Here is a 7,496-nt window from a genome sequence, read left to right as displayed (position 1 = left end):
TGGGAGAGAAAATCAGGCACTCGAGAGAAATCTCACTCAGCTCTCCGCCTTTTTCTCCTTCCAGGAGGGGTCGCTGCTGCACGTGATCGCCAACCCCATCCAAAGCCGGCACTTGGAATTTTCCTCTCTGCTGCAACCGCCCCTGCCCTTTGACTTAGCTCCTCAAAAACACATAGCAAGGTAAAAATGGTCACTGAAAACAGATTTAAGGTAGGGGTGGTGGAAAGCGAAGAGGTAAAAGGAAACTCAGACTGGAAAGCATGTCCAAAGTCATCAACCATAGTTTTTGTTTCATTTTTCATGTAGCCTGCTTGTGTTGGTATATATTTTAAATTAAGTTTTTATTACGTAAAATTTCAATCGTAAAAAAATTACAGATAATAGTTCAATAAAACCCCATGCACCCATCTGTCAGATCAACAGCTATCAACTTTAGTTATCAGTTCATATACCCTCTTTCCATTCTTTTTTTTTTTTTTTCTTCAGTTTTTAAAAGCAAATCTAAGACATTGAATCACTCCTCTGGCAAATACTTCAGGATGTTGCTCTGACAGATAAGGATTCTTTTTTATTAAACATAACCACAATACCATTGTCATAACAAATTAAATTAACAACAATTCCTTAATGTATTCTACTTGTGTGTATTGTGGAGTTTTCTTTCCCCAAGAATGGACACTTTTATTGAATGCTTATTAAGTGCCAGACAATATTAATACCCACATTTTACTGATAGGAAAGTTGAGACTTGCATTCATCAGTTAGTATTAAAGGTGACTCAGAAAATAAGTTTGTTCTTATTTGGCACAGCTGGTGGCCATTCATAAACAGAGAGAAATCTTGAGTGAAAAACTTGCAGGAGAGCATATGACAGAAAAGGAGAAGGAATTTGGGAGGAAAGCAAATGGCGAAAGTTATACTATCAACCCTCTGATTTCACCCTTATCCATAAGCCCTATCTTACTTACATCAGCCATCTTTCCAATATCAGATAGATATGTCTGAATCATAATATCTAGCATTTACATATTTTGAGTTTGTATTAGCAACCCAGTTTGTCGGGAAAACTGACAGCCAAGTGATGTTGCACAGTGCCAAAGAAGAAGTTCATTGATTCTGTACACAGTGGATCAGGGATGTGCATTCTTTACTATGGTTCCAGATCAGGGACATGAGGATGCAAAAAACTGTATTAATGTAATAAAAATTAATAACTTATTTTGTAGATGTCTTTATTTTCTGTACATGAATTTCTACTGTTTGCTTACTATAGAGTAAATTATACATCCTGTGCACTATACTATATTGTGAGACCATATCAGGCTAAGGATATGTTTTATTTAACTATCTTCCCCTGTTATATAACACTATTCTTGATGCAATAGAAAAGACAAAAAAAAAAGTAAGTTGAAGTAAAATTAATTCAATTTAACATTAATTTTACTAAGCTATTCTAGCTCACTGTAAAGAATAGTTTATGTTTTGGAAACTTTGAACTAGGAGCCTGAGCTGTTCCTGTCAGAAACCATCTGATCTTGACCTTATATAAGTCTTTTCTTCTTTTTACCTTAATTCAGTCACCTATGAAGTAAGGGAATTGGGATGCATTATCCCCAAATCCTTTTATCTGGGACACTCTATGATCTATCAGTAATTTAAAATTGCATTTAATTCTTATGGCCATGTCTTAGATCTAAAGACTCCTGGAAACGAGTTATTGCAATCCTGAAATAAGGCACAGAGTACTTGTTTTTAAGCATTTGTACTGATTTTAAAATATTTTATTTTTAAAATAACTTTAGACTTCCAGAAAAGTTATCTTAAATTTCAATGTCTTATTTGGGAGTCTTGCCTTAAGTCTGGGAATAAAATAACAGATCACAGACTTCGAAGTTACCTTTGAAAATAGACTATCAAATAAATAAATAAATAAATAAATAAATAAATAAATAAATAAATAAATAAATAAATGATAGATGATTCTTCATGCTGAAGAAACAGTATAAAAACATAAAAGATAAGTAAAATAATATCAAATTTATATTAAATACTATATTATATTAAATACGATAACACATTTAAATAAATTTAATAACAACTAGAATGCCTCTGACTTAACGGAACGATTTTTGTTTTTATTTACAAATGCCATGGGGTTTGTAGTACTTTATACTTGCTATTTCATCATAGCATTTTTCCATATAACCCCTTTAAATGGCAGAAAACTAGCCATCTTAGAAATGTGCCACAATTTATTTGATTTTTAAAATATATTTAACGATTTCCAATGCATGGTGACTGAAAGCAACATCTCGGCATATCATGGTATGGAGTTCATGTAAGAAATTCTATAAAGAGCGGGTCTTCCAAACGCCCTCGGAAATAACTAGGAAGCAGGAACAGCATATGCGAAGGTCATGTGTTGGGAGAGAGTGTGCTGTGTTCAGGGTCCCGGGAGACCTTTGTGGCCAGAGCATGGAGCAGAGGTGGAAGCGCAGCCCAGCTGAAAAGATGGGACCCAACCCTCTGCACTATTACATCTTAGGGAGAATTGCTTTGAGCGTATGCATTTTCTACAATGTCATTCTAAAGAACATATCCTTCTTCTCCATGGTGAGGCACTGGATATTTGTTACCTCCATTTAGTATTTTCACCAAATTAATAAACGTAGCAAATAAGGAATGTCAGAAAACACAGCTTACTTCAGCATCAAAAATCAGGAAGGAAAATAGCCAAATGTGACATTTAAACACTGGTCATCTAACCAGTTCAATTTGGGCAATTTCTACAAGCCTGTGAAGCTACCATAACATTGTTAAGCTGCCATCATCTGGGACCTGCAACAGACAGGCAGAGTTGGCAACTTTATGCCAATACAATGCATCTGTTAGCCTGCCTTTGTCATGGGACACCTAGATTCTCACCACGCATGCACTCACACCTATACACACATACACAAACACATTCACACATATGCCTATGCACACCCAAGAGCAACTCCCAGTCATACCTGGTGCAGCCCCAGAGCTGTTCCACTAAGAGCGAACATAGAAAACAAAGAAGGTTCCTCCAGAGTAGTCAATCCTTTTACTTTCTCTATAAGTTTTATTGTAGTTTGAGTCTACAATTCTGCATCTCATAGAAAAATTGAGAACAGAAATGCCAGTTCAAAGGGACTACACAGCCCAGAATGTCTGCTTTATCCTTTCAACCAAGCTGGAAACAGAATGTGTCTGGAGATTTTCTTTATCAAATGTAGAAAGGTGGTTTTTTAAATATGATATTCTCATTTTCCCCCACCCCCTTACTCTTGAACAGACATGTTCTCCTAAAATAACCTGCTTATCTGCCTGAGCTCAAATCCCACCTTTGTCACTTATTAGTTGGTGTGATATTTGGCAAGTCTCTAAACCTCTCTGTCAGTCTCTATAAAAACAGGATAATAATGATTATGTCTCTGTATGATAACGCTGTTGTGAAATTAAATGAGTTCACACATATAAACACTTAGAATTGTGTCTGGCACATAATTTCTTAATAAAAATTTCCTATTATTATTATTATTATTATTATTGGTCATATTCATTTCAAATTAGCCAGTCTCATTTAAAAACACAAAAAGCCTTATTTCGATTATAATTATAATACATATTCATTATTAAATATTCAAAAAACAGAAAAATATAAAAAATATAAAATAGTAAAATTCTCCTTCAGAGAAACCTCTGTTGACATTTTGACATCCTTCCAGATAGTCCCTGAGTGTACACATGAAACAGGATATACTATCACCCGCCTGATAGCCTGGGGCTCCTCAGAGACATTTGTCGTGGACACTGCTTCCAGCATCTGTGAAAACACACTTTGTGAAACATCTCCAGGAAAGCAGGAAATAACATGGCTCAAGCCAGAAGTTCTCAACTGAGGGCAACTGTGCCCCTCAGGGGGGACATTTGGCAACATCTGGAGAAATTTTTGTCTTCACAATTGCGGGGAAGGGGATACTACTGGCATCCAGTGGGCAGAGACCAGGGATGCTGCTAAGCACCCTACAACGTACAGAGCAGTCCTCCGCAACGAGGAATCATCTGGCTCAAACTGTTGATTGTGCCCAAGTTGAAAGCCCCTGCCTTAGGTTATTTCACCTCTAGATAATAAATATTATAACCAGGAGGGTCAGTCAGCTAGAATACACTTGGTGTAGTTGTGCCTGTTAAACTTTTAAAATACTCTGTACTGGTTTTCAAGGAGCACCCTGCCCCCAGCTGCCACTCTATGTCCCCTTGCCCCTCGTCCTCCAGAGCTTCCTAAGGTCTAGCACTAAATGACCCCTCATAGAAAGAGGAGAGGGTACCTCTAGGACCAGGCCTCCCTTTTGGTGGTTGTAGCTGTTCCGATTAGCCAGGGCTGAGCCGTAGCAGCTGTTCGAGGTTTCAGACCCCACCCCCGGGTAATGATGAAGGAGCATGTGAGAGGCCTTTCGTTCCCACACATGTAAACACTTAATAATTTCTTCATAAATATTTCCTATTACTATCGTTATTGTTAATGGTAATATTTATTTCAAATTAGCCATTCTCTTTTTTAAAATTGAAAAGAGCTTTATTTTTCCCTGATTATAATTGTAATACATAGTCATTGTTAAACGTTCAAACAAAACAGAAACATTTCTGTTTGTGGTAACAATTTCTGCTTGTGGCGTCTTTATAAGAGCTCTGCTGGAAAAGGGAGAAGCCACCTCTCAGAGCACCCGGAGGAAGGAAAAGTTAAAATCGATACTGTTTACTCAGAAGGAAGGGGGTCACTCCCAACGTGGAACAGATCAGATGTGCCCCGGACAGACTGCCTTTGTCTGCTCGTCCTAGGACAGGGGCGGGAGCCTCTGCCGTTGTACTCAGACCTTTATTTTGGGAGAAGGACTTCACTATCCAAGGGCTGGGAAAACCGTGTAGGAGAATATCTGACTATTTCTAAATGTTATCTTGAAAAGAAAATAAAGAGGCTTTGTTGAGAAACTTTCCTGCTGGTGTCTGTCTGCCTCTTGGAGCCCTGAACCTTCCACTCATTGCTCTAGAAAAAGAAACTATTGATTAATTCAGGTCCTGCCAAGGAGAAAGGAGTCCTATGATCTTTGGCCAGAAATTCCGATCGGACACAAGCAATCACACTGCCCATGCTGTTTGGTGGCTGGCTTTGAAGTTGAAACACCATGGGCCTATTTCCCTGTAAACAAATATAGAAACACCACCACTTGCAATGGCTGCAACAGCACAGCTCCGCAGGCGCGGCACATATTTCATTTAGCCAGTTGTCTGCAGATGAGTGTTTTCCTAAACTGCTGCAAGGAACGGCCCTATAATTAAATCTTTGTGAGACTTTCCGCGGGACAGTTTCCTGGAAGTGGAATTGCTGGGTCTTGGGCTCCACAGCCTGAGCACTCACCACCAGCTATCTTTCCTCAGAGATAGCAAAGCCCTTTTGTGTGTACGTGTTGGGGTGGGGGGCAGGGAGGAGTTGGAGAATTTTTAAGAAACCCCAGAAGACGCGTTTCCGGAACCGAATGCTGTGAACGAGGCTTGCCCCAAAGCAGAAGCCCACAGCTGCTGGAACAGGTGCCATGGCCGGCTGGCCCGGCCAGCCTGATTGGCAGCTGGGTCACCTCGGGAGCCACCCCCTCCTCTCTTGGCAGAACCCACATCATCTCGCAGGCCTAGGACCTGTGCCCAGCTGGGGCAGTGGGCTTTACCGGCCAGGACCTTGAGCATCCAGAGGAAAGTCAGCCCTGCAGCCTTCATCATGCACTCTATTCCCCCGACACTTCCCCAGCCCCCCAGTCCTGCCCCCACCCCTCCCCGGACCTCCAGGGAGTTTGAAGGAAGTTGCTGACCTGTCCCCTGGGGGAATAATTGCATTAGTGGTAAGGTGGCCTGTGGCAGCTTTGTCAGCAGATTCAAGGCTTTGGGCCGAGTAATCCTTTGGCGTCTGCTCCAGCAGCTGGTGGTCACAGATCGGGAGACACCCGCTTGCCCAAGTCCTAGCCGAGCTGTCATCCTTTCTCGTTGCACAGTCAGGGCTCTGGCTGGGCCTGACCTACCAAGGAACTCAGGGTTGCGAGGAGAGAGGAGCTCAGCTGGGACCAAAATGATGTGAGGGGTCAAAACTGAGTAAGAACCAGCAGGTCAAACACTGCAGGTATTTTTTATTTCCATGAATTTCTTTTTCTTTTCTTTTTTTTTTTTTTTTTAGGCGAGGCAACCCTTGGTTGACCTCACAGATTGCAAGGACTTTGTCAGCTTACAATCTCTTATTTTTTTTATTTTTAACGCTGGCAGCACCTGGTCTTCCTAGGTGGTCTCCCATCCAAGTACTAACCAGGCCCGACTCTGCTTAGCTTCCGAGATCAGACAGGATCAGGCTTGCTCAGGGTGGCATGGCTGTAGCCATGGATTCCTTTTTTTGCCATTCTAAGTAATACATACCCACTGTAGAATGTCAAGAAAATACAGACAAGTTAAAAATGGACTTGTCCATTAAGTGCCTTGTGATCCTCATGCCCAACCCACCAGAAACTCTGATCCTGGTCCCTGGAATCTTCCATCTGGACTGAGGAGAGAAAGTTGACCTGGAGTGAGGTTCAGCATCTAGGACAAGCTCTGCCCCTGGAGGCGCCTCTAGAGGGAGAGCAGGTGGACTGAGGAGTCAGGGCAGGTGGCCAGGAGGAGGTGAGCCCTCAACAAGCCTGGAAGGATGGGAGGGGACTAGGCAAATAGAGCAGGAGGGGCACTTTTCCAGGGCAACAAGCCTCTCCTCCACTTTTCCTGGAGGACCCCTCCCTGATGCCTTGTGCTCCTTCCTGTGGTCCTTCCCGTGTAGTCGTGTACTCGCTGGGAGGAACCAAGCCAGGGAGCAGTCAGTCCTGGTGTCTGCCTTCTCCAGTATTTGCCTCCCTGCTGAGGGCTTCAGGGAAAACACTATACATGCCCACACTGCCCACCTGTAAATTCACCATCTGTAACCTCGGCTGGGCCTCAGAGCTTGCCTGGAAGACCCTGCTTGAATTCCTTCCCCACAGCAGTCACCTCCAACCTCCGCCCTCTGGCCTCCTTCCACCCGCCTTCTCCCCCTGCTCGCTCCTTTAATCCCAGCACAAACCCCAAAGGGGCACTAGTGGACCCATTTTAGAGGAGATGAAACTGAAACACAGAGAGGTAGAATAACTTGCCCAAGCTCACACAGCCAGGAAGATACAGAACGAGCACCTAAAAGGAGAGGGGCTTCCCTAAGCCTGCCCCTTTAGCCCTGGGTTCTCTGATGCTTTCCAGGTGGCCTCTCTCCAGGCCAAAGCTGGCTCTCTACTTGTACTGCAGTGCTGTTGCAGCCATTGCCAGCGGTGGTGTTTCTATATTTGTTTACGTTGCCATCCCCTTGGGCTTGTTCAGGTAACAGGTAGCTTATTTATACCCCACCTCCATCTTTATCTTTATTCTCTCGCATT

General features: G+C 42.4%; 1 pseudogene; it reads right to left on the bottom strand.

The window, feature by feature from the left end:
• Nucleotides 1-6,324: 6,324 nt before the first annotated feature.
• LOC112471765 lies at nucleotides 6,325-6,442 on the bottom strand (annotated as a pseudogene).
• Between the last annotated feature and the right edge of the window lie 1,054 nt (nucleotides 6,443-7,496).

The sequence above is a fragment of the Pteropus alecto genome, unplaced genomic scaffold (assembly GCF_000325575.1).
Source record: "Pteropus alecto unplaced genomic scaffold, ASM32557v1 scaffold38, whole genome shotgun sequence".
NCBI classification, from domain to species: Eukaryota; Metazoa; Chordata; class Mammalia; order Chiroptera; family Pteropodidae; genus Pteropus; species Pteropus alecto.
Note: the sequence above shows the minus strand (reverse complement) of the source record. Positions and strands in the feature narration are given on the sequence as shown.